This window comes from Magnolia sinica, chromosome 10 (assembly GCF_029962835.1).
Source record: "Magnolia sinica isolate HGM2019 chromosome 10, MsV1, whole genome shotgun sequence".
Lineage (NCBI taxonomy): Eukaryota > Viridiplantae > Streptophyta > Magnoliopsida > Magnoliales > Magnoliaceae > Magnolia > Magnolia sinica.
In genome coordinates, this window is record NC_080582.1 from 23,670,208 (window position 1) to 23,694,577 (window position 24,370).

At 38.3% G+C, this 24,370-nt stretch overlaps 1 non-coding gene across 1 annotated transcript; it reads left to right on the top strand.

Moving 5' to 3' along the window:
• Positions 1-240: 240 nt before the first annotated feature.
• LOC131217897 (small nucleolar RNA R71) lies at positions 241-347 on the top strand. The gene has a single exon (XR_009157483.1). It is a non-coding gene; the product is annotated as a small nucleolar RNA R71 (small nucleolar RNA).
• The last annotated feature ends 24,023 nt before the right edge of the window (positions 348-24,370 follow it).

Consider the following 24,370-nt stretch of genomic DNA (forward strand, 5'->3'; position numbering starts at 1 on the left):
TCATCCTCTTCTTTCAAGAGATACAATCCACCTTTCTCCTTAGATTGAGTTGGCCTAGACGTGGTGTTCGATTTTGGGTAATAGTCCCATGATTGTGTTTTTTCAGCAAGACTATCGAGGTAATCCCATACCTCATCGACATTTTTATTAATGAATTCTCCATTACACATTGTCTCGACCATTTGGCGCATGGAAGATGTTAGTCCATCATAGAAAAAATTTGTAATGCGCCATGTTTCAAAGCCGTGTTACGGGCATGAACTGACCAAATCCTTGAACCTTTCCCAACATTGGTAAAATGTTTCATCTTCCTTTTGGGTGAAGTTCATGATTGCTTTTCTAAGGGTAATCGTTTTATGATGTGGGAAAAATTTCTTTATAAATTCCCTCTGCATATCATTCCATGTGTCAATGGATCTAGGATGCAGTAAATGTAACCACGTCTTAGCCTTCTCCTTCAAAGAAAAAGGAAAGAGTTTCAGCTTAACTGTGTCCTCAGACACATTTTGAAAATATAAAGTGGTTATGATCTCATCAAACTCTTTCAAATGTAGATATGGTTCTTCAGATTCAAGCCCATGGAACTTAGGAAGGAGTAAGATAACCCTTGGCTTGATGTCCATATGTCCTGTATTTTCGGAAAAAATCATGCATGAGGGCGTACTCACCCCCGCTGGTTGTAAATAATCTCGTAAAGTACAATGCGGGGGTGTTTGATGCACCTCATTCTCATCCTGAATGTCCTCCACCCTAGATTGGGGTAGAAGAGGTTGGTTTTTAGCCATCACTTCAATTAACTTAGGGGATTTCGAATGGTGTCTAGTCCTGCGATGGATAGTTAACCCATTAACCAATCCTCCTTCAGTCAAGAGACGTCGAGCGTTGTCACGGGCCCACTTGGGCATAAAACACTCACAGCCCTCAATCAAATTTGAAACCTAATCCTAAGAAAGGAAAAGAAAGAGAGGGTTGGAACGAAGTTACCAAATTAGAGTCCCTAAGTTAAAAACCTGCAAAAGAAAACAAAACAAGTCAGTTTCTAAAGAGAAGGTCTAGAATTAGAAAATCCTTAAAAAGAAAGATAGAAGTAAACTAGTTTTTAAAAGAAGAAATTCCTAAAGGAAAGTGGAAATTTCTAAAATAAATTAGGAGAGTCCTAAACTAGAAAGTAAGTTACTAAAAGAGATCTGAAAAATAAAAAGTAGAGAAAGAGCTTATCGAATTAGAAATTTCTATCTTAAAAACCTACAAAATAGGAAGGTTAGTTTCTAAAAAAATCTACAAGTAGGAAATTTCTAAAAATAAATTAAGAAACAGAGTTAGATTCTAAAAGAGTTAGAATTAGAAAGTTACTAAAAATTTAAAAAAAAATAGAAAGTTAGTTTCTAAAAAAGGTAAAAATTTCTAAAACTAGAAAATAGAAAGTTACTTAAAAGAAGAATCTAAATCTAAAATTAGAAAAGTACATAAAGTAAGAGGAGAAGTTAGAAAGATGATACCAAATGAAAAGTTCCTATGTTAAGATCCTGCAAAAGAAAACAAAAGAGATTAGTTTCTAAAATAGAAAGTCTAAAGTTAAAAAGTTCCTGCAATTGAAATAGAAAGTTAGTTTCTAAAAAGGAAAGTTCGCTAAACCTAGAAGCTAAGTTAGTTTCTAAAAAGAAGGCCTAGAATTAGAAAGTTTCTAAAATAGAAAATCTAAACCTAAAATTAAAAAATTTCTAAAAATAAACTAATTCTTAAAAAGGAAGGTTTCTAAAAATAACATAAAGGAAAGATGAGTTAGTTTATAAAATTAGAAAGAATTTCTAAAAGGGAAATAACTAACCTAGTTTCTAAAAACAAAAGAGGAAAATTTTAAAAAATAAACTATTTCCTAAAAATAGAAAAATACTAGAATTAGAAAATTTCTAAAACTTAAACCCTAATTCTAAAATTAGAAAAAGTAGAGGAATTAGAAAGGGATTACCCATTTAGAAGTTTATGTCAGGATCCTACAAAACAGGAAAATAGGTTAGTTCCTAAAAATAAAATAAAATAAAACCTTTAACCTAAAGTTAGTAAAATCCTAATCTTAACCTAATTCTAAAACTAATTAGTCTCAGAAAACGTAACCGTTAATCCCCGGCAACGGTGCCAAAAACTTGTTCACTCCCCAAGTATAGGGTTGTGATGTCACGCCTCAAACTCGGAAACCAGACTCACAAAATTTTCGATCGCCGAATTCGGCGCCGACAGCCTCCGTAGAACCCCATTCTCGGCTCCCAGCGCCCATTCGCCAGGTTCCGATCCTGGGATGCTACAAGGAGGATTTTCAACATCAGTTTGATTCGTAATAAGCATAACTAAAGGCATAACCTACAAGCAACAACCAAAAAGCTCCATCACATTTTCACTATGATCAAAAACTTTACAAGTACAATGAGCATAAAGGGAAATACAATGATGATGAACAAAAACTCCAAAATGATCAGCTACGCGTCCAAGCCTCAGCGCTGCTGCGATCCAACGTCACCTGCGCGCAACGGTCGTGCATAAGCTTATAGAAAGCTTAGAGGGTGGTGAAAGTGTATGCTCAAGGTGGTAATGCAGTTATGCAGTATCAGAGTAATGCGGAACATGCTGATGAAGGCTAAGAATACCATAGCCGTACCAAGGCCATGCGATGCAAAGCATGAATGATGTCGGCCATACCAAGGCCATGCAATGCGAAATGCAACTCAAGCATACAAATCCTCATCTAAGTCCACATATCAATACAGCTCAAAATCTGGAATATCACCGGGGTCTAGTACACTCCAAGCCAGATTGCCGCCCCATCGCGCGCAATAAGGTGAGTGAAAAAGACCTCACTATCCACCTGCCAAAATCGGGCTCGGCTCGTCAATAGCGGACCTATTTCTCGAGCTAGTCAGACTCAGCCTAGCATTGCCCCCTACTCTCGGGCGGGTAAGGCCGCACCCCCTTCCAACCGACCATGACACAGTGGAAAGCGCAACCGTCTGGTAATCGGCACTCGGCGCTCATGCACCCACTCGGTCTAGACGTTGGAGCAACCTCTTGGTACCATAAGGGTTTAGGGACTTTCACCCAGGGATATCTATAGCACCCCATGTAGAACAGTATTTTCGGTATCCAATCCTGCCAACCACGATACGTCTGTGGAGGCTACGGCCCTGATGTCGCTAGGGCGTACAGTAACCATATCACACAATGCGAATGCATGAATCACACTATCCAGTCATACAGCAATCCTGCGCGTATTGTGCGCTCATGTAGGGCAACACCCCCTTTACGGGAGTCCCTAAACAATCTGCCCGAAGGCATATGCGATGATCAATCATTTCTCATATCAAGCATACGTATGATGCATATGATCATGAATCATGGAACTAAATGTGTTATATAGGATGGATGATGTTCATAATGAAGATGGGCCTAGACGGCCTACACATTACACGTATGGGCCCTAGGGAAAGTCATAATGCGGACATTTAACCAACACTATACTTGCAATGGGGACGTCAAACCGCCATTGCTCCCAAGGTATAGCTCGTCGTAAACATCATTACATAAATCATGTTGGGATTGCACATTGCAATGGACCTTAGGTATATCCCATTGGGCCTTCAATACATCAAATGGGCCGTATCATATGGGCCTCATATTCATCAAATGGGCCACATCAATGGGCCGCACCAATGGGCCTTATGTGCACTGCAATGGGCCACAACCCGTGGGCCTTAGAATGCATCAAATGGGCCTAATCTTATGGGCCTTATATGTATCAAATGGGCCTCGCCAATTGGGCCCCCATATGTACATCAAATGGGCCTCAACCCATTAGCCCCATTACATCTTAATGGGTCTCGACCCATGGGCCCCTAATGCATCAAATGGGCCTCGACCCATGGGCCTTACATATAAATCAAAGTGAGCCTCGACCATGGGCCACAAGTAAGCGGAGATGGGCCTTAAATACATATCAAAGTGGGCCTCGACCACGGGCCACAAGTACTGAGATGGGCCTCCCATCACCAACAAATTATATATAATAAAATATATATAATATATATATAGCACATACAATATTATATATAATATAATATTATGTATACACACACACACACACACACACACACATATATATATATACATATATATATATATATATACATATATACATATATACATATATACATATATATATATATATACATATATACATATATATATATATATATATATATATATACATATATACACATATATATACACATATATATACACATATATACACATATATATACACACATATATATATACACATATATATACACATATATATACATATATATGTGTATACACATATATATGTATATATATATACACACATATATATATATACATACACACACGTACACACCCACACATGCACGCAAACATCACAGTGGCCTCAACACAAACACACACAGTGGGCTCCACCGTCCAGCAAAGCACAAATACCACTGTGGGCTCCATGTGGGGCCCACCATAATGTTTATATTTCATCCAACCCGTTGGTAAGGTCAAGTAGACCTAGATGAAGGGTGAAAACAAATTTTACCGTGATCCAAAACTTCTGTGGGCCCAAAAAGGGTTTCAAAGGTAGAGGTTCAATCCCACTGTTTCATACGGTGTGGGCCACCTGAGCCTTGGATGGTGTTGGAATTTGGAGGGGGCCCACTTGTTATCTTCAACCCAATGTAACTAGTTGCTTTTAGTAATCCACTGTGTCAAGGAGCATAGAATGTTTCCTTCAAAGATCCTCTATTTACACTGATCCTTGTCGATAGATGCATCCCTTGTTTAGCTTTGTTTTGTTTTGTTTTTTTTTTTTTAAAAAAAATGATTTCCTGTGGTTTTTCACAGGTGGGGCCCATGTCCAGTAATCCACTCCGTCTAATAGCCCTCCATGGCTCAAGACAAGCAAAACAAGCCTAATATTGGGCCTGTTTCAGTATATAGAAGCAATAGGGGATGTTTCAATGGTAAGCCCACTGTTTGCCATGTTATGGCCCGCCTGGAAGTCTGATTGCTCCCATCTTCTGGCTCAACGCCTAAAACAATCTTGGGAAAGGAATGGACGGCATGGATTTAATACATACATCAAGGTGGGACCCATATGAGTGGGCCACCCATATCCTTTGAAACAAGGTGATATTTGTGATTTCCAACAAACCTCCAGCGTCCAGGGACGCTGGACGGTCTGGCCATGCAAGTGAGCTGCTCAGGTGGGCCACCAATGATGGGTAGTGTGGGTACTACAACATGAAGTGGGTCCCACTTAGGCGACTTAGACAAAATACATACCTCATAGTGGGGCCCATTCAAGTGGGCCACACAACCTCATTATCATAATAAAATAAAATAAATAAATAAAATAAAAGGGAGAGAGATAGAGAGTGAGACCCGCGTGATGGAGGGACCCCGGCACTATGGGCCCTCCCTTGCACTAAATCATACATCAAGTGGGTCCCATTACATGTGGGCCCATTAAAATTAAATCCAACGGTGGAGATCCCTTCTCCACTAAATTAGACGGTCTAGATGACCCTAAATATGCAAGAAAGTAAACATCATGATGGGGTCCATGGAGAATGGCCCCATCATGGAATGATCATGATGATCCAAGTGGGCCATTGGCCATATCTTAGGGTCCAAAGTGAGATCCAAACCATTGATCGGTTGGCCTCACTTGGCCCATCTTAAAAACATCAAAAACTACCATATCAAGACACCCACCGCTTGATCTTCTTGCTCCCTTGGCTTCCTTAGCTCCTTATGCTTCTCTTTGATGGAGGAAGATGAGAAATGGATGGTTGAGATGAGAGATCTAGGGATGAAAAGGTGGGCCACACTTGTATTTTCTCACCATGGGAGGGCCCATACGTATGGGATTTTCTTGCTTAAGGGAGAGTTTGCAAATGAGAGAGACTTGTAAGGGAGAGAGAGAGAGAGAGAACGATGGGTGATGGAGTGATGGATGGGAGAGAGGGATGGGAGTGTAAGAGGCTTTTTGACTTTTTTGGCAAAAGTTGTAAGAAAGGGTATGGGTTGTGTAAGAACTTTTTGACTTTGGGGCTTGCTTGGGAAAGGGTGAAAGGTGATGTGTACTTGACATGATGGGATTGATGGGATTGATTGATTGATGTGACACCTTGTAGAGATTCTCTCGAAATTTACATGCGCGGCGTTTTCCTCGCACCGAACGCTGGCCCACAACTCCCGACCAGAGCATCGCATCAGCGCGCGAGTCGCGGCATCGGAACCGCGGCAACGGCGCCGTCGCTAAGGTACGAGTCCTGGGTTGAGCCGACTTGGGTTGACGGCATGAGAATTAAGGTCGCGCGCAAATACCGATTAAGGGTCGAAGGTTGCCAGAATTCGATCGGAAAGACCGCGGAAGCCTATGGAACGATACGGTCTAGGATACGGGGCTTACATGTGATGTAGTAATAAACTCGGTGAGACCGAGGTTGAATCCAAGGGACTGAAACCTGTACGTAATCTGAAACTAAATAGAACTAGAATTAGACTAAGATGAAATCTAAATCGAATGAATTTGAGGGAATAATGGTAAAATATTAATCTAAAACTTAAAGAATTAAGAGGTAGAAAACTAGGGATTTAGAGGATCCACTTGTAGAGATCAAGGAGATCTACGGTCGATTCATGAACTTAACTAGACTTCGAGTCCCATCTTCATCCAGTTAGAAGATATAACCTGGAAATCAATTCTTAACTTTCTTTAATCTAGTTTTCAAGAGATCAGATGGGTGTAAATTAGAATGGATTCCATCACAAAACCATGCCCATGAGACAAAGCAAACAACAAAATTAAACCAATTCACAGCCAATCTGAGTGATGTATGAATGTCAGGAAGAGTTTCGTCATCCAACCATGCCTAGGAGACGATGGTGAACAACATGGTTCCCAAATTCATAAACCCTATAATGCTAAGAACATGCTCAAAGCTATCGCAGATCTATTGTAATTTCAGTCACAACAAACCATTAAAAACTGGAAGCATTCCTATTAATCAAATTAAATCAATATCAATTTAGTCTAACATGAATCAAAGCCATAACATGAATCAAAACCATAGAATCGTTCCCATCACACCACAAGCTTCACCTCTTAACCCTAGCTAAGAGGTTTAGCTTACCATGATTAGGCTATCCTCAAATTAAAAAAATAAAAAATAAAAACAAAAAATAAAAACTAAGAAAAAGAAAAACTCTCTCAGCCGTGGAATTGTGCTTCACGTCCAGCCTCCTCTCTCTCTGCTCCATGTCCAAGCACTCGATCCCCATCTTCTCTCTTTCCTCTTTCTTTTATAGGCTGCTACCGTCGTTGGAGAGCTCTCACGCACAAGAGGAAAGAGCTGGAGTCAGTGGAAATTGGATGAAAGCTGTTTACGCAGCAGAGTTCGCATGCGCAGCGAAAGCGCAAAAACGTCTTGCGTTTGGAGCATATTTGCAGCGCGATATCAACCTATCTGTCAATTCTGAAATCTTGGCTAGGGTATTGGCCTTCCTGTGGACACATTGGACGGTTTGGATCACTCAAACGATTAATGATTGTGACCCACTACTCCCCGCAAATCCCGTACTTGTCCGGATGAGGAAAACAGGGCTTGCGCAAGATGGGTTCGCTATTGAAGTCGGTGGGGCCCACTTCGATTTTGTTTTGAGAAATCCATTCCGTCCACCGGATTCCTCTCGAAATTTCGGATGGGAAGAGACAATTTTAGATCAGATTCGGTGTAACCCACGAAAGAAATCATGTCGCCATAGGTTTGGACGAAGCAGAACGAGCTTTTTGTGACTGCTGTGACCTGTACATGCGCTTGCATTGATGTACGAGGTAAACATGAGTTCGACTGTCCCGAGGTCCTCTACAAGATGGACGGCTTGGATCGGACAGATGGTCCATGATGGTGGTCCACCAGCTTTCGAAAAATGCCCATGCGCAACTGTCTGCGGAAGAAAAAAACGGCAGTTGCCGTTTTTAAGTTAGTCACGGGACCAACCCGTTTTAGAAAGAGATACAGTTGACGTGCACATCTGGTGCACTTGTGCACCATGCACACCCTAATTCAGTTGGAGTCCACGGTGATGTTTCTGAGAGATCCACTCCATCCATACGTTTTATCACCTCATTTAATGGGTTGAACCCAAGTTTGAAGCATATCCAAAAATCAAATGGACCCAAAATCAATGGTTTATGGGCTGATCTGACCGTTGGGCTACTTCTAAAGGGATCCACTGGTTGAAATTCGACGTGTACAGTTAATTTAGAGTCCTCAGGCCCTGTATAAAGTTTTGAGCTGATCAGATAGTGGAAACCCTGTAATATTGCATTCTAGACGTCTTTTAGGCCTGTTTAAGGTGAATGACTGAAATTTCTCTGATCTCCGGCGTGTAAATCCATAGATCTTGGTCCCTTGTAGTCCTTCCCTTACCTTGGTGACATCAGAGTGTTAAATCCACACTCTTAACATCCTTTTCAGTCACATGCTCGTAAATTCACCCTGCAGCACAAACCCTATTTAAATAGGCCTTTAAACATTTTCATGGTCGTAAATCCATGTAATAACTAGGGTCTAATATGCAATATTTGACCCTCAACAAATGCCGAATAAACATCACAGCGGGCCCTAAAAAAGTATCAACGGTGAGAATCATTATCATTGCCCTTCCTGTGGCGTGGTCTACTTGAGCATCAGATCTGCTTCATTTTCGGGCTTATGCCTTGGAATGATTTGAAAAGAATGGAGGGATGGTGTAAATAAGATCTACACATTGTGGTGGCCACTCAAAGCTCCCGCCCATTCTCAGCTGGAGACGGGCGGGGGTAGGACGCAATCCACGTCCCAATCTCCCAAAAGAGATGAACGGATGAACAAACATCACGGTGGGCCCCACCTAGCATCCCAATGTAGAGTTTCCTGTGAATTTGATGTCTGACAATCGTTAACGTCACCACCGGACACGGATTAGATACTCACAGGTTGAGCAGCGAGACTCGCTACTGAAGTGACACCACCAAGTTCTGTGGACCCCTACTATGGTGTATGTGTTGTATCCACAGCGTACATTTGAAGATATATTTTAAAGTATGAGTCAAAGAATGAGGCAGATCCAAAGCTTTAGTGGGCCAATCATAAAAAATAGCGGGAAGATTGATGCCCATGGTTGAAACTTTCCTAAGGCTCACCATGTATATATTTTTTTTGTTCGAAATCTAACCTGTTCAAAAACTTTTGTGGCATTTAGAAGTTTTTAACGGTGGCATTACTCTCCCCACTGTTTTCTGTGGTGGGGTCCACTGGAGCTTTGTATGTGACTAAGTCTTTGGTTCTTACGCTAAATGTGCTCTTCAGATAGATAGGTGGACGACGTGGATACAAAACATACATCATGGTACGGCCCACGGAACTTGGTGTGGTCACTTCAGTAGCATTCTCGCTACTCAACCTGTCAGTAGCCAATCCGCGTCCGTCACCACCGAATCCAAGTCCTTGAATTGGAGTTGAGGTACACGTGGCAAGCATCTGGATGCAGAGGACATTTGATACGCAGGCACTGTTTCCAAGTCATAATCCCAAGATCCGGAATGCACTCAGAAACTGTACACTTGGCATATATTAACTCAAGCTAAACCGTCTAGATTTGAAATCCTACTGTTTTCGAGTCATAATCCCAAAATCAGATTGTTTGAATAACCCTAACCTCTGATTCTTGGACACTTGTTTGTGACCTTTGTGACCATTGGACCGTTCTATATTTATATTATTAACTGTCCAATAAATGACCATCAATCCGTTACTCTGAAAAGGAAATAAGCTTATTTTTTTAGTTCACAATGCATCCATGATGCGTAACACAATTTCTACAGTTTAATTTTAGGAACATATGCCACGTGTACAATTTCGAAGTGCCTGGATATCATCCATACAACCATCGAGGGTGTCAGACCCCCCGTCTGCGAGTAGATGCTAGCTACCGGTGCGGATTGCGTACTGATTATTACGTGAGGCCACCGTGATTGGACATCGGATTAGATGCCAAATCGCTACTGAAGTGGGTTCCCCACCATGATGCATGTGTTGTATCCATCCCGTCCATTAATTTGGAGAGATCTTTTTATGGCATAAGAAAAAGAATGAAATAGATCTAAAGTTCAAGTGGACTGCACCATAGAAAACTGTGGGTACAGTGACATCCACCGTTCAAAACTTCTTAGGGCCACAGAAGTTTCCAATCAAGCTGATATTTTTGTTTTCACTTCATCTATCTCTATGTTAACTTATGAATAGGTTGGATCTGAAAAATGCATTATGGCGGACCCTATAAATGTTTCAACGGTGAGTGTGACTACTCTCACGTTTTTCTGTGGTGGATCCACTTTAACTTTAAATCTATCTACTTCTTTTTCTTATGCCATGAAAAGATCTCTCCAAATGGTTGGATGGTATGGATACAACATATGCATCATGCTAGGGTCTATAGAGCTTGGTGACATCACTTCAGTAGCGATTTGGCTACTGACCTGGTCAGTATCTAATCCGCGTCCACTGCTATTTATGTATTTTATTCACTTCGTGCACCTATTTTAGCAGATAAATTTTAATAATTGAGTCTAAAAATGAATCATATCAAATATTCAACTGGACTACAACACACAAACACAGTTTGAATGTAACGTCTACAATGGAAAATTTATCAGGGCCATGGAAGTTTTGGATCAAGCTGATATTTGTGTTTTTTCTTATTCTATATCTTGTGAATATACTGGTGGATGACAAATAAGCATCACGGTAAGCTGCACGAAAGTTTCAACACTGCAAATCATTAGGCTGCAGTCTGGGAGCATAGATTTGGAATCCCCTGGATTTTGAACCCCAGGATTTATTTGTGTTTTTCCTTATTCTATCTCTATGTTATCTTATGAATATATTGTTGGATGACAAATAAGCATCACTGTAAGCCCTACAAAAGTTTCAACACTGTAAATCATTAGGCCATTTGGGAGTGTGGATTTGGAATCCCCGGGATTCTAAAACCCTGTGTTTGAAATCCTCATGTTGTGTTTGGCACCATGGGAATCAACTTTAATCCAAAAGTGAATCAACTTTAATCCAAGAGTAGTTAAGCATGGTATATTTACAAGGTTTGAATTTAATTACTAAATCAACTTAATACCACTAATTAGTGAACGTATGTAATGTTTGACACAACGGTTGTAATAAGCCCGCTGAAATATATACTTGGATTGAAAATGATGAAATTCCTAGTCTCAAATGAGCCACAAGCACAAGATCATGTCTGAGTGACTAACCAATGATTTTTAACCATTGATTTAAATGGACAATGTTTGGATGGTGCTAATCATCGTATTAAAGTAATTATAGTGATGTATTTAATAATGTAGTTGTTTTGGGATATCATTAGTGGGTTATGTGCCCAATAGTTTAATAGTCTAGTGACACACGTATTACATATGCAACTCTTGTAAGGATTTTACATATAATCCAACTTCTTACCGTGGGTTTTAAATCCCTCTTTGAGGGTATTTGAAACCCCGATTACTTTATGGTGCCAAACAACCAGGGGGTTTGAAATATCCCCTCAAATCCCCCTGGCTTTGAAACCCCCGGCCAGTTACTTTATGGTGCCAAACAACCAAGAGGTTTGAAATATCCCCTCAAATCCCCCCCAAATTCATAGTACTAAATGATCCCTTATTCTCATTGTGTCATAGGGTGTGGTTTACTTGAGCTTTGAATATTCTTTAATTTTGGGCTCAACCCTTAAAATGATCTTTTTAAAAAAAATGCATTAACATCATCAATAAACCTCATACATTTATAGTGTACCTAACAAATTTACTTATTATGATAAAAGCATATGATTAACTCAATCAGTAATCCCACTTGGCTTGCCACATGAGCTATGAAATCGGCTTGCATGGTATGCCACACATGAATAACCCCCGTGGTGTGTTGACGTCACCAAGTACTGTGGGCCTCCATAATGTATATGTTATATCTACAGTACAGTTATGATAACCCAAACACTCACGTACTGTTCTCTTAAACCAAATCGTGTAATTGTTCTCCCGCATATGATCACGTAAAGGCTTTTTAACTGGTGGAGCATTGTATGCTAGTCGATTCTCGATGATGGTTTTAGAAAAATTTTGAGACATAGGTTGTTTCCTATCATAATCATCATGCATCCCTCCCCATGATCTCTTATCCATCTTTGCATACTGACCTACCCACTCTTCTATGGTGAAAACCTAACTCTGAATCTACTCCTAAAATAAAAGAAAATTCCTACAACAATATGAAATCTAGAAATAGAAAGAGAAAGAATTAGAAGGAAGTTATCAATTTAGAAGTTCCTATGTTAGAATCCTGCAAAAGAAAACAAAACAAGTTAGTTTCTAAAAACAGAAAATCTAAAATAAGAAAGTTTTTAAAAACAAAAATAGAAAGAGGAGTTATTTTCTAAAAAGGAAAGTTCCTAAACCTAAAATTAGAAAGTTTCTAAGAATAGAAAACAAACCTTAATCTAGAAATAAAAAGATAGAAAAATTAGAAAGAGATTACAAAATTAGAAGTTTCTATATGAAGATCTTAAAAAATAGGAAATTTAAGTTAGTTTCTAAATCAAACAGAAAAACCCTAATCCTAAAAATAGAAAATAAAAAAAACTCTAATCTTAAACTAATTCTAAAGCTAATTAATCTAAGAACAACGCAAACGTCAATCCTCGGCAATGGTGCCAAAAACTTGTTCACAACCTCAAGTGTAGGGTCGCGATGTAGTAATAATCTCGGTAAGACCGAAGTCAAATTCACAGGGACTGAACCTTGTAGTATTTTGAAAGTAACTAGAACTAGAACTAGAAGAAGATGTAATTTAAATCAGGAGAATTTAAGAGGACAATTGTAAATTATGTAACTAAAACTTGAAAAATTCAAAGGTGGGAAACTAGCATTTTCAAGGATCCACTGGTAGCAATTGAGACACTACCTTATATAATTCAAAAACTCAACTGGAATTAGAGTCCTATCTTATCTAGTTAGTAAGAGGAGATTTGTCAGATCTTTGAACTTCTCATGGATCTAATCATCAATAGATAAGAGTGGTGAAGACTTGGAAGTGATTTCGTCACCAAACCATGCCAAGGAAACAAGGCAAACAACAATAATTTACCAAACCCACAACTAATCATAAGAGAATTGTAAAAGTTAGGAAGGATTCCGTCACCCTACCATGCCCAAGGGACGATGGTGAACAACGGGACTCACTAATTTCATAATCTTAATTCTAGGAAAAGATATTCAAAGCAATCACAGATCCATTGTAATTTCAGTCACAACAAACCATTAAAAACTAAAAATATTCCTTCATAATCAAACTAGAATCCAAGAGAATTTAATAAAACATGATTCAAAACAAAGCAAACATCTCAATCATGCCACGAGCTTCATCTCATAGCCTTAACTAAGAGGTTTAGCCAATCATAGACATGATTAACTAAAATCTCTCTCTCTCTCTCTCTCTCTCTCTCTCTATATATATATATATATATATATATATATATATAAATAAGAAAAACATCAAAGGAAAGGAAAAAAAAAAAAAAACTAAAGAAGAAGGAGAAGATGAAAAACTATGTGGCAGCCGTCCACTCCTCCTCCCTCTCTCTCGTCCATTTCTTCTCACGTCAGATGTCGGCCCACTCCACGCTCTCTTACCCTCTCTCTTTCTTCCCACGGCCCTGGATGATCCCTCACATCCCTTTCTCTCTCTCTTTTATAGCGGCAAGGAGGTCGGTTGTGGCAGTGGAACTTACGCACAAGGAGTTTACGGTCGACTTGCGTTTGGCGCGGATGGCCAACCAAGTTGCGGAATCTATTCCGTTCGACCTTCTTGGCCTTGGTCGGTTGTCCCATGGGAGGGGTTTAGATGGCTAGGATCGTCAGTCCGACCCTATCCATGATCATCAAACGGCCCATAGCGTCCGGATGTTGGCTTGCGTATTGCATGCGGAATTTGGACATCAGTGGCGACAGTGGGGCCCCTAATTGACGTCATCAAAGAAATCCACCTCGTCCATTGGATTCGTGGCTGAATTTCAGTCTGGAATGGACACTTTTGCTCGAGTTTGGTGCGGCCCAAGGGATCAATCTTCCTGTCGTTCATCTTGCATTTGATCGTGCTCTTCTTGTGTGTGCGTGCATGGTTGTAGATGGACCTCATAGTGTTAGTCGGCCCCACCGTCTAGACACATTGGACAGTTCAGATCGTCCTTCTGATCAATGGTGGTGGGCCACTCATCATCACAATGTCCCAGCGTGTAGACGTTGGACGTGAATCCGGGCGTGAGTCGGATCAAAGTCAGTTTGACCCGACTTGATTTCCAGTGCACTACAAGTGCACGTGTGCAATGCAACGCACACCACTCAAGGTGGCATCTACAATGATGTTTTGAGCAATCCGCTCCGTTCATCCGTCCTTCCATCCAATTTAAGAGGTTGAGCCCAAGTTTGAAGCATATCCAGAGATCAGGTGGGCCCCAAGTTAGTGATTTATGGTTGATATTTCTGTTGGACCACTTCCACACAGATCCAAGGGCTGAAATTTTGTGTGTACGGTTACTTTATGATCCTCAGGTCAGGCATAAAGTTTCATGCCAACCGGATGGTGGAAACCTTGTGATCATGCATTCAGGACAATTTTCAGGCTTCTTAATCTTCAATCACTTGATTTTCTCTTATCTTTGGCATGTGAATTCTTCGATCTTGGTCTCCTAAGATCCGTCCCTTGCCTTGGTGATTTGTGAGCATCAAATCCTTGCCTTTAGTACCCTTTTTCAATCCAAGCTCTTAAATTCACCTTGCAACAAAAACATGATTAAAATAAAATGTTTAAGCATTATCATGTACGTAAAACTAAGTAATTTTCACCCTTAATACCGTCTATCATTGAGGCCAGAGCTATCTGGTCTAAGTAACCTTCTACTTGCATCGCTTCTTGGTTGAATCGTGCAATATAGTCTTTCAACAGCTCATCGTCCCTTTAGGAAATAGTGAGGAGATGAGTCATTGGTTTCTGGCTGTCCTTCCCACCAATAAACTGCATGATGAAGGTTTTATTGAGCGTTGCGAACGAGCTTACAGACTTCAGTTTCAGTTGTCGATGCCACTTTCAGTTGTGGATTTCTTTATATGCTTGGACATATTGTGGACTTGTTTGAGTAATTATCTTCCAATATTTATGTTCTCTTGACCTTTCTCTATCATTACTTATTACTATTTTGTTTCCATCTTCATTTATAGGTTCTTTCATTTGTCATATTGTGACAAAAAGGGAGAGAATTTGTGTTGATATGCCTATTTCATGTCTATGATATTGGATTCTATAGAGTGGATGTATGTTATATGTGGAGAAGTGGTTAGGTAGCAATTTCTCCTAAATTTCTCGTCTTGATTTCTATGGAGTAATATATTAAGGGGGAGTATTTAGTTTGCTATTTGGTTCCTTAACTGGTGGTGCATGATTCTTTATTGTGCGTATTATGCTTATCTTATTTAAATGAAGTGTGTTTTGTCACAAATTTGACAAAGGGGGAGATTGTAAGTGCTATGTTTTCTAGCTTCTATAATTGTCAAATTTTGTAGTGCCAAAACCTCTTGGAATCTGTGTCTTGTGTAGCTCAACTTTATATCATCCTTTGCCTACACTCAAGTACAAGCTCAAGAAGTTCAAATTCAAGTTCATGCATATCAAGTACAAGATCTAGAAGTTCATGAACAAGAAGCTCAAGAACTAGATAAGTTTTCAAGTTTCAAATATATCAAGGCAACATGCTTTACTCAAGTTGAAACTCAAGTCTCAAGTTCAAGGTCATCTTCGTATATACATTGTCAAACTTCAAAGTACTTCAAGATGACAAGCTTTAAGTACTTCATGATAATCTATCTACCGAAGCGAACGGTGTTTCGATGTTCATATTTCACCTTTAAGGTATGAATGACCCCTAGATTGGCCATAGGTTAGGTTATACTAATTGCATACTTAATTTGGGTCATTATATCATTTTTATAGGCTTATTCTCAACTAGTCTTAGCCTATGTTCGACTAGTCCTAGTACTGGCTCGACCAGTCTAAGAATTTTCTCAACCAGTCTGAGGTTTGTTGTGATTTTTTAAATTTTCTATTGAATCCTCGACCAGTCCTAGAGACTGCTTGACCAGTCGAGTGAACAATCAGTCGAGCAAGCTCGACTCAAAGTCTAGCAACCATTCTTAAGCCCACTCGACCAGTCAAAGATCAATCTTATCTTATCGCACCCGAAATTTTGAATTCTTGTTGGTCCTTCAACCAGTCGAACCGGCATCTGGGCCAGTCAAGTGAATAGTATTTTTGCCCATAAATTGAGGACGATTTTCAGAGTTTTTCATACCATTCCAAGATATTAAAGTGACTACTCTAAGAAAACTTGTCCCCACATTTGAGAAGCAAATTGGTCAGTATTTAAGATATTTTTAATGTGTTTTTTGTATTTAATTTTGAGTTCTCTATTCCATTCTTATTTGAAGAAGGGATTTAAGTTTTTTCCCTTTCTTGAGATCAACATCAAATCAAGCTAGCCTAAGGTGATTTAATCTAAAAATCATTTAGAACCCTTTCATAAGTTGAGTGTGAACATTGAATATCTACGTTCAACAACTACTTCGAATTGGTTCTACCAGGCTTCATCAAAGGAGAATATCCAGATAAGTATATTTACCTTTTTCTAAATCTCTTTTTGGTTTTTGAGATTGTGCTAGGAAAATCTCTGTTTTGGTTTGTCTGAGGTGATCCAGAAAACTCAGAGTGTGGGGTTTTTAAATTGTGTAAGCCCACTTGAAAGACACAATTGTGAGGGTTTTAGGTGAACCTTGAAAAACCTATTTCATAGTGAACGCCAATATCCACTGTATGAGGATATTAGGAGTGGAGTAGTTGTGTGACTGTTTTTCTAAACAGTTGGTGTACACACAAGCAAAGCACTATAATTTCTGGTCTTGTGGTTGATGATTGATTGAGACTTTGTGTGAATGTTGTAAATTTTTTTAAGCCTTTGTGTGAATGTTGTAATCTCTTTTATGCAAGTGTGGGAATGCTGTAATAGCTTAGTGTATTTTCTTTCTTTATTCCTCTGTATCGATTTGAGATTTTAATACACAGACCATTCTAGAAATCAGGTTGTCCTACCATAAGCCATTGGTTTTTGGTGTAAGGTTGTCCTTAGAACAACATCTGTATCAACCTTTCAATACTTATACATTTGAGTTTGTTATTCATTTATGCTTTATGAGATTGGTTGATGCTATCTTGATTTATTTTTATTTAATTCCATATTTAGTTTTTAATTTGCCATAGTCCTATTCTCCCCCTCTAGGACTCTTAGCTCGGCCTTTTCAAGTGGTATCAAAGCCTAATAGCTTGCTTTATTAGATTAATTTCCTGAGCTAATCGATCTGAGCTTTTTAAGATGTTAAATTTTGATAGCCTTTCAGCCACTAGGCTTCCACCTTTTAATGGCTCCAACTATGCATATTGGAAAGCCAGAATGAGGATTTTCTTAGAATCCATGTATGAGAGCGTGTGGCAAGCCACGGTGATCAATTGGACCCCTCTTACCACTGAAGTGACTGGTACTGATGGATCTAAAACAATAAAAGTCACACCTTACTTCTCTTGGATCACTCTTCAAAAAAGTGAGAGTAGTGCCAATGCAAAGGCTTTAAATGCAATTACTTATGCACTATCACCGGATGAATTCAAGAGAATTATATCCTGTGAAACTGCAAAGAAAGCCTGGGATATTTTGGAAATGACATACGAGGGAACAACAATTGTCAAGAAATCTAAAGTTCAAATCCTCACAACCAAATTTGAGGAAATACGTATGAAAGAAAGTGAAACTTTCATAAACTTCTATATAAGATTGAATGACATTGTCAACTCTATGTGGGGTCTTCGTGATAGAATCCCAAAAAGTAAAGTCTGTGCAAAGATACTGCACTCATTGCCTGAACGGTTCAATTCAAAGGTGTCCGCGACCTAGGAACTTCGTGATACGGATAATATGAGGGTAGAAGAACTGGTTGGTTCTTTACAAACCTACGAGTTAAACTTTAAAGCTCCTAAAGGTAAGTCCATCGCCCTTAAGTCTTCTAAAAGTATTTCTCATGAAAATAGTAATTCTGATTTAGAAACTTCTGAAGTTGATATGACCCTTTTAGCCAAAAAGTTTTATAAGATTTTCAAAAGTAAAAAGAGGGTTGATTTGCAAAAACCTAATTAAAAGAAAAGATCTAGATCTAAAACTTGAAAATCTTTAAAAGACAGTCAATGCTATAGCTGCCATGAATATGGGCATCTAGCAAACAAATGTCATAAGAAGAACAATTCTAAAAAGAAAGATATGTTGGCTACATGGGATGAATCTTCCTGCTCTGAAGCTTCTTTTGAGTCAGAAGATTCTAAAACTAAGTCGGCTAATGATGCTAAAGCCCTAATGAGTCTAGCCTAGTTCACTTATTCAAATAATGATAATTCAACCAGTGACGAAAATCTAAATAGTGACCATGAAAATGAAGAAGATCTTCAAGATGCTTATGATAAAGTTGCAAAATTGCTGTAAAGTTAAAACTTCAAAAAGAAAAGTTTTCAAAACTACAAGAAAATTTTGATATTCTAGTCTTAGAAAAATCACACATTTCAGATTGCTTTGAAAAAACTAAGTGCGACTTAGATTTCAAAACCTCTCAAGTTGAAAACTTAAAATCTGAAATGAAAAGCTAAAACTAGAAGTCTCTTCGCTTTTGAGTTTGAAGGACACATGGAAGTATCCCAAGGTGATCCTAAATTAGAAAATTTTTTATCCAGATCTAGAAAATGTAGCGATCGATCTGGATTGGGCTACGACAAAAGTATTCCTGCCAAACATAAGAATACGTCACCCAAATTTGTGAAAGGGGAGTCTTTTAACTCAAAAGAGAAAAGTCTGAATCAAAATTATTCTAAAAATACTAAAACTTTTCAGACCGTAAAACCTAAAAGGAACCATATCAACTATAAAAATCAGAATCGTAATACTCTAGCTGAGAAAATTGTTGACTTACTTAAGAAGCTCTTAAAATCTAACTCAGTGGGTCGAACTTATAACAACTACAAACATAAGAAGACCAACTACACTCCAAAACCCAAAACTGCAATGAAATAGGTCCCTAAGGTTACATGTTTGGTTGCCCACATCGCTTTCAAAGCTTTGAATCATTCAAAGTGGTACCTAGACAATGGTTACTCCAGACATATGACAAGTGACAAAAGTCTATTCACCAATCTTAAAGACATGACTAATGGCTCAGTCACATTTTGTGATGGTAGCAACTGCAGAATTGTTGGCCAAGGTACGATTCAACTTTTTAACCTCCCTCTATTTGAGAATGTTTTATATGTTGAAGGGTTAAAAGATAATTTATTAAGCATCTCTCAAATATGCGATAATAATCATAGTGTAAAATTTACTAAACAAGGGTGTGAAATTTTAAATAAAAATGGTTCTGTAATATTAACTGGTCGCAGAACTTCTGAAAACTGCTACATTGTTTGTGATTCAAGCTCATCCAATTTGTCGTGTTACATGGTCCATACTGATGAAACCGAATTATGGCATAAACGCGTCGAACATCTACACTACTGCAATTCGTATAGATTAAGCAAAAGAGAGTTAGTAAGAGGTTTACCCAAAATACAGAAAGTAGATAAAATATGTGGTGAATGCCAGATCGGCAAACAAACTAGGAGTTCTCACAAAAAGGTAAACTCCAATGCCTCATCTAAACCAATCGAACTTCTCCGCATGGATCTCATTGGATCAACTAGAATGGAGAGTGGAGGTGGCAAGAAGTACATTCTGGTGATAGTAGATGACTTTACCAGATATATTTGGGTAGTCTTCTTGAGAGAGAAATCAGAAACTCTCGATGAAGTAAAAAGGGTACTTAAATGTATCCAAATGGAAAAAGAATCACAAAGTCTCTAAGATCCATAGTGATCATGGTTCTGAATTTGAAAATAGCAGTTTTGTGAAATTTTGCAGTGATCAGGGAATATCACATGAATATTTTACGCCTAAAACTCCACAACAAAATGGGGTAGTAGAAAGGAAAAATAGAGTGTTTTAAGAAATGGTGAATGTAATGCTAAATAGTATGAAGCTTCCTAAAAATCTTTGGGCTGAGGCAGTAAATACTGCTTGTTATATAATTAACCTCATATACACTAGAAAATCAAATAGTAAAATGGCTTATGAAATGTGGTTTGATAAGAAGCCCACAGTCAAATGCTTTCGAGTTTTTGACAGCAAGTGCTACATCTTACGTGACCGAGAAAATCTAGGTAAATTTGACACTAAAAGTGATGAAGGAATATTTTTAGAGTATGCTCTGAATAGTCAAGCGTACCAGGTTCTTAACAAGAGGACTGGTGTAATTCAAGAGTCCATTAATGTGATTATAGACGATCACTTGAATACACCTATCTCTAGTTCAGAAAATGATGAAGTTCTTTTAATTGATAAACCAGACTCTTCATCAAGTCAAAATAACACTAAACTGAGGACAGTTAAAGACCATCCTTTTAATCAAATCCTTGGAAACCCTCTCACTGGTGTGTGCACTCGTAAACAACTTGAAGATATGTGTAACTACATGTGCTTTACATCTCAGATAGAACCTGGTAACGTAAAAGAAGCTCTTACTGACGAAAATTGGATTGTTGCAATGCAAAAAGAACTCAATCAATTTGTTAGAAATGATGTTTGGTACTTAGTTCCAAAACCAAAAGATAAACACATTATCAGAACAAAATGAATTTTCAAAAATAAGTCTGATGAACTTGGTAATATTATTAAAAACAAGGCTAGGCTGGTTGTACAAGGGTACACTCAAATTGAAGGCATCGATTATGATGAGATCTTTACCCCAGTAGCTCGTCTTGAATCAATCAAACTATTTATATCTATTGTGTACTTTAGAAAGTTCAAAATATACCAAATGGATGTAAAGAGTGCATTCTTGAACGGCGATCTGCATGAAGAAGTATATGTTGAACAACCATCTGGTTTTGAAGACCCTAAACATGCTAATCATGTTTATCGTTTAAAAAAGGCACTCTATGGTTTGAAACAAGCTCCCAGGGCATGGTATGAAAAGTTGACCAAGTTTCTACTAAGTCATAACTTTATAATGGGAAGTGTTGATAAGACATTATTTGTAAAGAAACATAATGATCACATAATAATAGTGCAAATTTATATTGATGCTATTATTTATGGATCTACCTGTGCTAATATGACTGTTGAGTGTGCAGATCTTATGAAGTCTAAATTTGAAATGAGCATGGTTGGAGAATTAAATTATTTCTTAGGGTTACAAGTGAAACAGTTACCTGATGGTTTCTTTATCTCTCAAACCAAATATGCTCTGAACTTATTTAAAAAGTTTAGATTTGAGAGTGAAAAAAATTTTAATACTCCTATGAGTACTATTCTAAAACTTTCTAAGCATTCAATAGGTAAAAGTGTAGATCCTAAATTGTATCGCAATATGATAGGAAGTTTACTTTATTTAACTGCGAGTAGACCTAATATTGCATTTAGCGTAGGCATTTGTGCTAGATATCAATCTGACCCTAAAAAGTCACACTTGATTGCTGTTAAGTAGATTTTACGATATGTCGCTAGTTCAACTAATCTTAGTCTTTGGTATCCACATGATACTAGTGTACAATTAGCTAGTTACACAGATGTTGATTGGGCTAGTAACATTGATGATTATAAATCAACTAGTGGTGGTTGTTTCTATGTCGGGAACTGTTTGGTTTTCTGGCAAAGTAAGAAACAGAGTTCCATATCACTCTCAATAGCTGAGGCTGAATACATTATTGCTGGCAATGCATGCACTCGGCTTCTGTGGATGAAGAGAATGCTACGCGATTACGGAGTTGCGTAAGAATCTATGGTTTTATATTGTGATAATTCAAGCGCAATTAATATCTTGAAAAATCCAATTCAGCATTCACGAACCAAGCATATTGACATTAAGTATCATTATATTCGTGAACTGGTCAAAGACAAGATAATTTCATTAGAATATATTCCTACCGAGACTCAACTTGCAGATATATTCACAAAACCTCTTGACAAAAATAGGTTTGTAAAATTGAAATTTGATCTTGGTATGTGCAATATGAACTAATGATTTATGCCATAATATATCATAATGTATATATTTATTATTTTAAAATTTTTAAAATTCAAATTAATGAAAAATTACACATTTTCAGGGGTACACGACCAGTCGAGTACACACTCGACCAGTCGTGGCTCGATCGGTCGAGTATGTACTCGACCAGTCGTGGAACTCGGGTTTGGCCTTTAAGTGGGGAAAAATCACTTTTTTCGTCATTTGGTTCTTCTTCTCCAACAAGCCCTACCATGACCGGTCGAACCCATCTTCAATTCCTCCATGGTTAGTACATTATTTTCAATTTCCTTGTAGATTCAAGTCCTTAGCACTTCCTTTTCTTCATTTGTGTGGTTTATTTCAAGCTTTATGATTGATTCGTGGTTTTTCTATCAAAAAAATCTGATCTACTAGAAACCCTTGTTACCTCTTTTGCAATCTCTTTATTCCTTATTTTCTTTATTGCAAATGGAGGGTAGAAATAAGAAGAAAGGATCTCGTGGACCCTCTTCTTCTCGTTCCGCTCCTATCACAATGCGCCACCTTCGGTCACCCGAGGAAGATCCCGATAATATGCAGGATATTCACTTGTGCAACGTGATAGTTGAACGGACCATTAATCCTGATCATTTAGCACTTTTTGATGTTGTTCCTCTCCTTCAGTCTGTGAGATGGGATAACATATTATATTGGGGTGGACCGGCATACCACTCCATTGCGCAGGCTATGTATGCTTGCATTAGTGACTTCTCTACTGAGAATCTGACTTTTACTATTATGACCAGAGAAGGTCCAATTGAAGTGTTCCGTCATATTATTTTTGGGTTAATGGATATACTTGTCAATGATGAAGGTATTCCAATCCATACTCTTGTAGCAAAACTATCAGAATCTGAGAAGAGAATGCTTACTAGAGTTTTATGTAATATGGATGCGGAATGGAGTACGGTGAATGCGCTCGCTTCCAAGTTTTTGTTACCCACTTACGGGGTTCTCCGTAGGATTTTTATTTCAAATGTCTATCCTCGATCTGGTAACAAAACCGAGCTCACTACATTCATGGCTCGTATTCTTCATTCCATTGTTACTGGAGTCTCTGTGTGTCTTCCTTCTCTTATCTGTTATATCATGATTCAGTTCCATCTCCATCCAGGTCACAGTGACATACCCTTTGCTTATTTTATTACTGTTTTAGCCACCCATAGTTGAGTGGCTATAACCGTTAGAGAGGATCCCATTAACCATCTTTCATTCAACAATTCAAATATAAACAAGATGAATTTGAGGTTAGCTCCAGGCCAAGTTGATGTGGGTGCTGGTGGAGCAGCTGGAGCAAATGTAGAGGAGGGTGCTTTGCCTCCAGATGATGTCAATATGGATAACATCTTTGATGAGACTAAATCTGACTCTGCAGCGGATCCTGATTTTCAACCGTCTGATTTTGATGAACGTTTACGTTCTCTTGAGGAAAAGGTTGAAGGCATGCATGTGTCCCAAGAAATGCAGTTTAAATAAATGCACAAATATCTGAGGTGCATTAACAAGGGACTGCATCAAATTGATCCATCCATACTTGCACCTTCTTCTGGTTCAGATTAGTTTTAACTTTCTGATATGTAATAACTTTTATACTTCGATTTCTTTATATGCTTGGACATATTGTGAACTTGTTTGAATAATTATCTTCCAATATTTATGTTCTCTTGACCTTTCTCTATCTGTACTTCTTACTCTTTTGTTTCCATCTTCATTTATAGGTTCTTTCATTTGTCATATTGTGACAAAAAGGGAAAGAATTTGTGTTGATATGCCTATTTCATGTCTATGATATTGGATTCTATAGAGTGGATGTATGTTATATGTGGAGAAGTGGTTAGGTAGCAAATTTCTCCTCTTGATTTCTATGGAGTAATATATTGAGGGGGAGTATTTAATTTGCTATCTGATTCCGTAACTGGTGGTGCATGATTCTTTATTGTGCATATTATGCTTATCTTATTTAAATGA